Below are 8,664 nucleotides of genomic sequence, written 5' to 3' on the forward strand. Positions count from 1 at the left end.
TGCACCGGACGTCCAGGCCAAGGATAAGTGCAGCGCAAAGGTTAGGGAGGACGTAGAGGCGAAAGCCATGGAACTCTACGCCTTGGACTGTGAGCATGACCGTGCAGTACCCCCGGATCGTTACGTGATGGGATCCGGAGGCCAGGGAGATTTTTTGATTGGTAGGGTATACCTTAAGGGAGCAGAGCCTTACCATATTTGGGTGTACAAAACTCTCGGTGCTCCCGGAGTCCAGTAGGCAGGAGGTCACATGGCCGTTGACTTTCACGCTGGTGGTTGCGTTGGTCAGAGTATGTGGTCGAGACTGGTCAATTGCCATGGATGCGAGCCGTGGTTGATCGTCGGGTAGTGAGGCGGCCGTTGAGTTGAGGTCCTGGAACGCCGTTGGTGTCCATGTGCTGCGGGGTGGACAAGATGGCAGCGCCCGGAGATCCTGGGCTTTACAAAATGGCGGCGCCCATGGAACGCACGCTGCGGGGGTGGAGCAAGATGGCGGCGCCCATGAAACGCACATGTTGTGTGAGGAGAAGATGGCGGCGCCCATTGGTCGCACATGGCCTGGGGAGGAGCGGAGGATGACAGCGCCCATTGTCCATGACCAGGGGGGGTGGGGCGACTGCAGCCGCTGAGCGGGCCTGGCACACCACAGCGAAGTGGCCCTTCTACCCGCAGGCCTTACAAAGGGCAGCGTGGGCCAAGTAGCATTGGCGGGGGTGTTTTTGCTGGCCGCACAAATAGCACGGGGCCCCCCGGAGATCACTGGCTGGCACGTAGCGCAGGCGTATTGGGTGGGTAGCGCCCCCGCTGGGGCGGCTGCGTGTGGGGCCCATGACGTGTAGGAGCAGTGGGCTGCGCGGTTGGGGGCATAGGACTGGACATTGCGCAGGGCGACCGCCATGGAAAGCGCTAGTGTTTTAGTCTCTGCGAGGTCGCGCGTGGCCCCTTCTAGGAGCCGCTGCCTGATAATATCAGACCCAATCCCAGTCACAAAAGCGTCCCGCATAAGGAGATCTGAGTGCTCCTTAGCTGTAACGTCCTGGCAGTCACAGTCCCGAACTAATGGGATCAGGGCCCTCCAGACGTCCTCGATTGACTCACCAGGTAGTTGAGTACGCGTTGCGAGCGCGTGTCTGGCGAAGAGCGTGTTCGTCTTCTGTTCATAATTTTCTTTGAGTCGAGTCATGGCATCAGCGTAATTGGGCGCATCCTGGATCAGCGGGAAGACTTTGGAGCTGAGTCTGGAGTACAATATTTGGATCTTCTGAGCCTCTGGAACAGGGGTCGGCGCCGCGTTGATACACGCTTCAAAACAAGCTAGCCATGCTGGAAGTTCTTTCTGGCATCGCTTGAGTGTGGATCCAGCTGCAGGCGATCTGGTTTAATACGAAGGTCCATCTTCTGAATCTGATACTAATAAATTGAGGCACGATCAATTTGACTGGAGACGAAGTTGAATCCAAACTGAGGCTTTATTAGTATCAGATGTGTGGCCTCCCACAGCAGCTGGCGAAATGGCTGCGAGCTGGAGGCCACGCATATTTATAACCCGCCTCCTGGGCGGAGCTTGCATGCAGGGGCCACAGGCGAACCTGTAGTGCAGGTTCTACCGTACAACCTCTAATATCAGAACACAGTGGTTTACCACACAGGAGCAATGACAATGGGAGCTAGGAGGGAGAAAACAGAGGGGAAAGCAGGTGGGGAGGGAGACACAGGGGACCACAATGGCCACAGCAAAAGTGGTGAAGGAAAAGACAAAAGAATGAAAAGAAGAAACGACAAGGTAAGGGTTCAAACAAAGGAAATATTTTTTTCAAAATGACATGATTAACTTTAATTTAAAAAAACAAAATACTATGGATGTTGGAATTTTAAATATTAAATCCCCGAAATATGCAGCAGGCCAAAAGAACGAAAAGAAGGCGAAAAATCCATGTAAATAGCTAAAACCGATCTCGATATAAATAACTTAAGGGGTACTGCCTAGGTGCTCCCTTTCAAAATTCTCATTGTTCTGTTTGTATTTATATTTTGTTATGTATACCAAAAAAAAAAAACATTAAAAAAAGAGATGGAGGAGGGCTCGTGTGGGGGTTGGGGTTGTGGGTGCTGGCAATGGCACTGTCCCCGATGGCACCGGGTAAGTATTCAATGAGTCCAGTGGCGGTGGCCACTTTGAAGCTCTGGAGGCAGTTTCAACAGCACTTTAAGCTGGGGGCCAGGTCAGGGGGATGCCGATTAGGGGGAATCATAGGTCCGAGCCGGGGAGGATGGATGCAAGGTTTTGGAGGTAGGAAATGAAGGATCTGTTTTTGGGGGATGATTTGCGAGCTTGGAGGAGCTGAGAGAGAAGTACGGGTTTGGGCAGGGGGAAGGGTATCTGCAGGTTCGAGATTTTGCGAGGAAGGTTTTCCCGACCTTCCCGGTAATGCCAGCCTCCTCGCTGTTGAAGGCGGTATCGTCAGCAGGGGGGGGTTGTATCTGCGATTAATGGAAGGATCCTGGGGGAGGATAGGGTGTCTATGGAGGGGGTTGCGGTGGGAGGAATAGCTGGGGGGGCAGCGATGGAAGAGGGGCTGTGGTGTGAGGTGCTGTAAAGGGTGAACGCCTCAACCTCGTGTGTTTGTTTATCATGCACTTTCGGGAGTTGGTTAGCGTTGACTGTTGAGGGGAGATCGGGGAGGGTTGAGGTGGTTTCCTGGGTTTGGGTGGGATAGATTTTTTTATATTGTTGGGGTTGTTCTTGTTTTTCTTTTGTATGATAAAAATGGGTCCAATTAAAATATTTTTTTAAATGTTGGAGCAATGTAATTGGGAATGCGCAAGAGGCCACAATTCAAACGTAGATATCTCAGCGAGTTGTGGAGTTGGAGGATACAGAGGTAGGGATGGGGCAAAGCCATGGAATGATTTAAGAACAAAAATGGGAATTTTAAAAAATAACATGTTACTTAACTGGGAGCCACTAAAGGTCAGCAAGCACAGGGGCTGATAGTACTTGCTGTGAATTAAGGCATGAGCAGAAGTGGTAGAATGTGGGAGAGTAGCCAGGAGCGTAATGGAATAGTCAAGTCTAAAGGCCAGGAAGACATGCAAGACGTGGGTTTCAACAGCAGATGAGCTGAGTCAGGGGATAGGTCGAGCGATATTATGGAGATGATATGAATAGAAGGTCACAAGTTCATCTCAGGATCTTATGTAAAACTAAGGTTGTGAACAGGTTGGCTTAATCTCAGACAGTTGCCAAGGAGAGGGAGTGGAATCGGGCAGTAGGAAGCCGAGTTTGAAACGGGGACCGAAAACAATGGCTTTAGTCTTCGCAATATTTAATTGAAGGAATTTCCTCCTCAGCTCGTACTGGATGTCAGATAAGCAGTCTGATAATTTAGCAACAATGAAACTCAAGTGAAAAAAAACAGCAGACTTTCAACTGGACACACATTTTTGTTCTGAGGACATCAGTATTAGGAATGCAGGCGTAAACAACTTCAAATAGCACCTGGAAATTTACAAGTATGTAAATTCAAAAATGCAAATAATCAGTAGATAACAGGCTTTTTCACCAGTTCAGCAAACTTTAGGCCAATAGGTTACAGATGCCAATTTTTTTTTTAACCGAGCCATTGCAGAAATGGTTACTGATTGTATTTGCAGATCATCACAAAACTCATAAAGCTGACGTTTCCCAGTTCAAACATTACAGATGTAGTTTTCCATCAAAGAACAATGTGGAAATCAGACGCAAGTAGATTCTGAACTTAAATAAAAGTAAAATACCACAGATGTTGAAAATCTGAAGTAACCAGCTCTGAAGGTCAGTCATACAGACTCAAAACATTACCTGTTTTTCTCACCACAGATGTTGTCAGACCTGCTGAGTTTTTCCAGCATTTTCTCTTTTGATTTCAGATTCTGAACATGCCTGATTTCCAACCAGGACAACAAAACTGGATCAGTAGTGGGGGCAAGCTTTGGATCTGAACAAAATGGGGACACAAGAAAAGCAGTACGCAGCCCTTTGAAAACTGATTGCTGCACTTTTTATTTTCCCTTTTAAGTAGGCGTGTGGAACTAGCAACATGAAAAAGCTTTTTGATCTCAAATGTACAGCAAAGTTTTATCTGCTGTGAACATTTCCAACAGTGACTGGAAATTGCTAAATGCACAACACTGCAGTAGGTATGTGCCATCATCTGAATCATTTGTCAATTACCTCAAATGGAGATGTTCAGCCACATGGTGATTACAATAAACTTAAAAATTTGATTTAAGTCTTTTCAGATACAATCTCATAATCTAGATTTTGTAAAGATCGCCGACCTACATTAAACAAACCACTAATGAGGTTTGAAAACCAGTTTAAAGAATTTTCCTCTTGATTTATGAGATGGTGTGATTGGGAAAAATGGGGCACACAGGATGGGTTTACGTCAACAACTATGGTGTATAGTGCTTTCCACGGTACTGCTCTGGATTGTCATCAGACATTATGTGCTGTTGTTCTAAGATTGATTTTAGCTCTGGATTTCCGGTGTTGTAATGCAAGGGAATGACGTGCACGAGGTGGCTCCTGCTGGAGAACTGAACATTTTTGCCTTTTTTCTTGGCACCACAGATTGTTTATGCCTTGGAAACTTTTGTAGGAATTGGGGTAGAGTTTCCTCTTTACGGAAATGCCCAGAAACAACAATGATTAGAAAGCTTTGAAGAGAAATTTGTTAACGCCGTCTGAACGGAGCTCAACGGCAAGTAAGATGGCGGATTCTCTCTCTCCGACCTCTCCACTAATGGCCGAGGGCCTCTTGGCGAGACAGTTTGAGAACTGACGAATCATGTCAGAGGAGCTTAGAAGATTAATCGATAGGACAATACGGTGGCGCAGTGGTTAGCACTGCTGCCTCATGGCACTGAGGACCCTGGTTGGATCCCGGCCCCAGGTCACTGTCTGTGTGGAGTTTGCACATTCTCCCCGTTTCTGCATGGGTCTCACTCCCACAACCCAAACATTGGACAGCACGGTAGCACACGTGGCTAGTACTGTGGCTTCACAGCACCAGGGTCCCAGGTTCGATTCCCTGCTGGGTCACTGTCTGTGCGGGTGCGGAGTCTGCACCTTCTCCCTGTGTCTGCGTGGGCCCCCTCTGGGTGCTCTGGTTTCCTCCCACCATCCAAAGACGTGCAGGTTAGGTGGATTGGCTATGCTAAATTGCCCTTAGTGTCCAAAGAAAAAGTTAGATGGGGTTATGGGGATTGGGTGGAAGTGAGGGCTTAAGTGGGTCGGTGCAGACTCGATGGGCTGAATGGCCTCCTTCTGAACTGTATGTTCTATGTGCAGAGTACGTGGATTAGCCACACTAAATTGCCCCTTAATTGGAAACAAAACAAATTGGGTACACTAAATTTATTTTTAAAAGATCAATCGAGGAAGCCTTGGCCCGATTTATGCAACTCTGGGAAAAACTAACATAACCAAAAACAAGTCCAGGGAGCCAAGATCAAGGAGAGGGAGGTGGCTTTATTAACCCATTGTGATCGAATTGCCACACTGGAGTCTGATCTGACTTCGATAGCTGATACGAACAAATCGCCAAGAGCCAAGTTGAATGACCTGGAAAACAGATCCAGGAGGCAGAACGTCTAGATTGTGGGGTTAGGGCAGCACGGTGGCGCAGTGGGTTAGCCCTGCTGCCTCACGGCGCTGAGGTCCCAGGTTCGATCCCGGCTCTGGGTCACTGTCCGTGTGGAGTTTGCACATTCTCCCTGTGTTTCCATGGGTTTTGCCCCCACAAGCCAAAGATGTGCAGGGTAGGTGGATTGGGCACACTAAATTGCCCCTTAATTGGAAAAAATGAATTGGGTGCTCTAAATTACAAAAAAAAATAGATTGTGGGGTTGCCGGAGGGGGCTGAGGGCCATATCCCCACAGAATACTTCTCGGACACGTTCTTTAAGATGATGGGTACGGGTAGATTTGTATCCCCACCTGAATTGGACCGGGCCGATCGCTCAGCTTGATCTGAAGATCCACCGTGTGAGACAACTGTGAGATTGCACAAAAAAAAGAGAGGGTCCTGCAATGGGCAAGGGAGCACCATGGTTTCAAATGGGAAGGCCACTCCAGTAGGTTGTATCAGGACATGGGAAGCAGAATTGGCGAAAAGAAGAGCCATGTTCAGTGAAGCGAAGGCCATCTTGTATAAAAGTGGAGTCAGGTTTGGGATGGTGCATCCAGCCCACCTTAGAGTAACAATCATTTGAGGAAACTATTTTTTCAATATGCCTGGGTTTGCAGATGCTTTCGTTAACAGGCATAAGTTGGGTGCTGTGTAATGTGGTTTAGCATAGAACATAGAACATAGAACGATACAGCGCAGTACAGGCCCTTCGGCCCACGATGTTGCACCAAAACAAAAGCCATCTAACCTACACTATGCCATTATCATCCATATGTTTATCCAATAAACTTTTAAATGCCCTCAATGTTGGCGAGTTCACTACTGTAGCAGGTAGGGCATTCCACGGCCTCACTACTCTTTGCGTAAAGAACCTACCTCTGACCTCTGTCCTATATCTATTACCCCTCAGTTTAAAGCTATGTCCCCTCGTGCCAGCCATTTCCATCCGCGGGAGAAGGCTCTCACTGTCCACCCTATCCAACCCACTGATCATTTTGTATGCCTCTATTAAGTCTCCTCTTAACCTTCTTCTCTCCAACGAACACAACCTCAAGTCCATCAGCCTTTCCTCATAAGATTTTCCCTCCATACCAGGCAACATCCTGGTAAATCTCCTCTGCACCCGCTCCAAAGCCTCCACGTCCTTCCTATAATGCGGTGACCAGAACTGTACGCAATACTCCAAATGCGGCCGTACCAGAGTTCTGTACAGCTGCAACATGACCTCCTGACTCCGGAACTGGTTTATGTCTTTGTTGATGGGCATGGCGTATTGTTTGTATTATTGTTCTTGGGTTTTTTGTTACTTGCTTTTGTTGGGTTTTTGTTCTTTATATAAATATATGGTTTCCTTTGCTTTTTTTTTTAAAAAGAAAAAAGAGAAAAAAGAAAAGCTGTTTGTTTGGTGGGACATTTATTCACTCCTGGCACGCACCGTAAATGGGGTTTGGTAGTCTTTTATTTTTCTCCAGAAGTCTTCTTGCTAACTGGGGAGTTTATTAAGGGGGTTCGCTGAAGCTCATTGCAGTGGTCGTTTAGAAAATGAGCTTAACAGTTTTTATTTTGTTTGGTTTTGTTAAATGTAGGTTTTAGTTGTAGGGAGGGTCTTTGTTTGGGTAGTTTACAGACGGTGTCTGTTGGTTTTTCTTTGTGCAGTCTTTTGACTAGTTTGGTGGCCAAAGCATTGTTTTACCTTTTCAGTGTCCCTTGGTTAATTTTACTTGGTTGAAATGACTGACTCCGAATTAAGGAGTGGTGGGAGACCTCCAATCTGCTTGCACCTGGAACATTAGGGGTTTAAACAGCCCAGTGAAGAGGGTGTATATTTGCCCACCTCAAGAGCTTAAAATCCGATGTGTTTTTTTTTGCAAGAGAGCCATTTGTCGGGTAGGGACCAGACCAAGCTGAGCAAGGGGTGAGTGATGCAGGTTTTGATGGCAGACCCACGGGTACAGTGATGGTACAGTGATTTTAATTAACAAGTCAGGTCTCTTAAGATTATAGCTGACCCCTATGGTCGAGGCATTATTGTTTGTGATTCCCTGTTGAGCATGCCAGTTATGTTTAACATTTACACCCCAAACTGGGATGAGATGAATTTTAACAACTCCCTGCTGCTGGGGATCTGAATTGTGTTCTGAACCCTAGATTGCATCATTCCAAGCCTAATTCAAGCAGGCTGCTTTGTTCTGGATGGCATGGAGTTTCTTTTGTTGCTAAAGCTGCACTCATCCAGTCAAGTGGAGAGTATTCTATCACACTCCTTGTTTGTGACGTGGAGATGGTGGACAGGCATTGTGAAGTCAAGCGAGTTACTCGTCCCAGAATTCTTAGCCTCTTGACCTGCTCGTGAAACCACAATATTTGCATGGTGAGTCCAGTTCAATTTGGGCTGGGCTAGTTTGGAAGGGGCTGGTTTAGCACAGGGCTAAATAGCTGGCTTTTAAAGCAGACCAACAGTACGGTTGAATTCCCATACCAGCCTCCCCGAACAGGAGCCGGAATGTGGCGACGAGGAGCTTTTTACAGTAACTTCATTTGAAGCCTACTTGTGACAATAAGCGATTTTCATTTCATTTCTGGCAACTCCCAGGATGTTGAGTGGGGGATTCAGCAGTGGTAATGTCAATAAATGTCATGTAATATTGGTTATATTCATTCATGTCGGAGATGGTCATTGCCTGGCACAAATGTCTCTCCAAGCCTGGATATTTTCCAGGTCCTCCTGCATTGGGCCTTGGATTGCTTCAGTATCCGATGAGTCATGAATGGTGTTGAACATGGTAATCATCAGTAAACATTCCCACTTTGACATTATGGTCGAAGAAAGGTCATTAATGAAGCAGCTGGACTTCAGTGGCAGGGATATTTCCGAGCAGTCACAGGAATGGTAACTTACAGCAAATTAGGCACTTTAGCCCAAAGATCAACCAACTGTGACATCACTTGGTCTGACGGAGATGTGCACTACACCTCCATCTGCAAAACC

Source organism: Scyliorhinus torazame, chromosome 7 (assembly GCF_047496885.1).
Source record: "Scyliorhinus torazame isolate Kashiwa2021f chromosome 7, sScyTor2.1, whole genome shotgun sequence".
NCBI classification, from domain to species: Eukaryota; Metazoa; Chordata; class Chondrichthyes; order Carcharhiniformes; family Scyliorhinidae; genus Scyliorhinus; species Scyliorhinus torazame.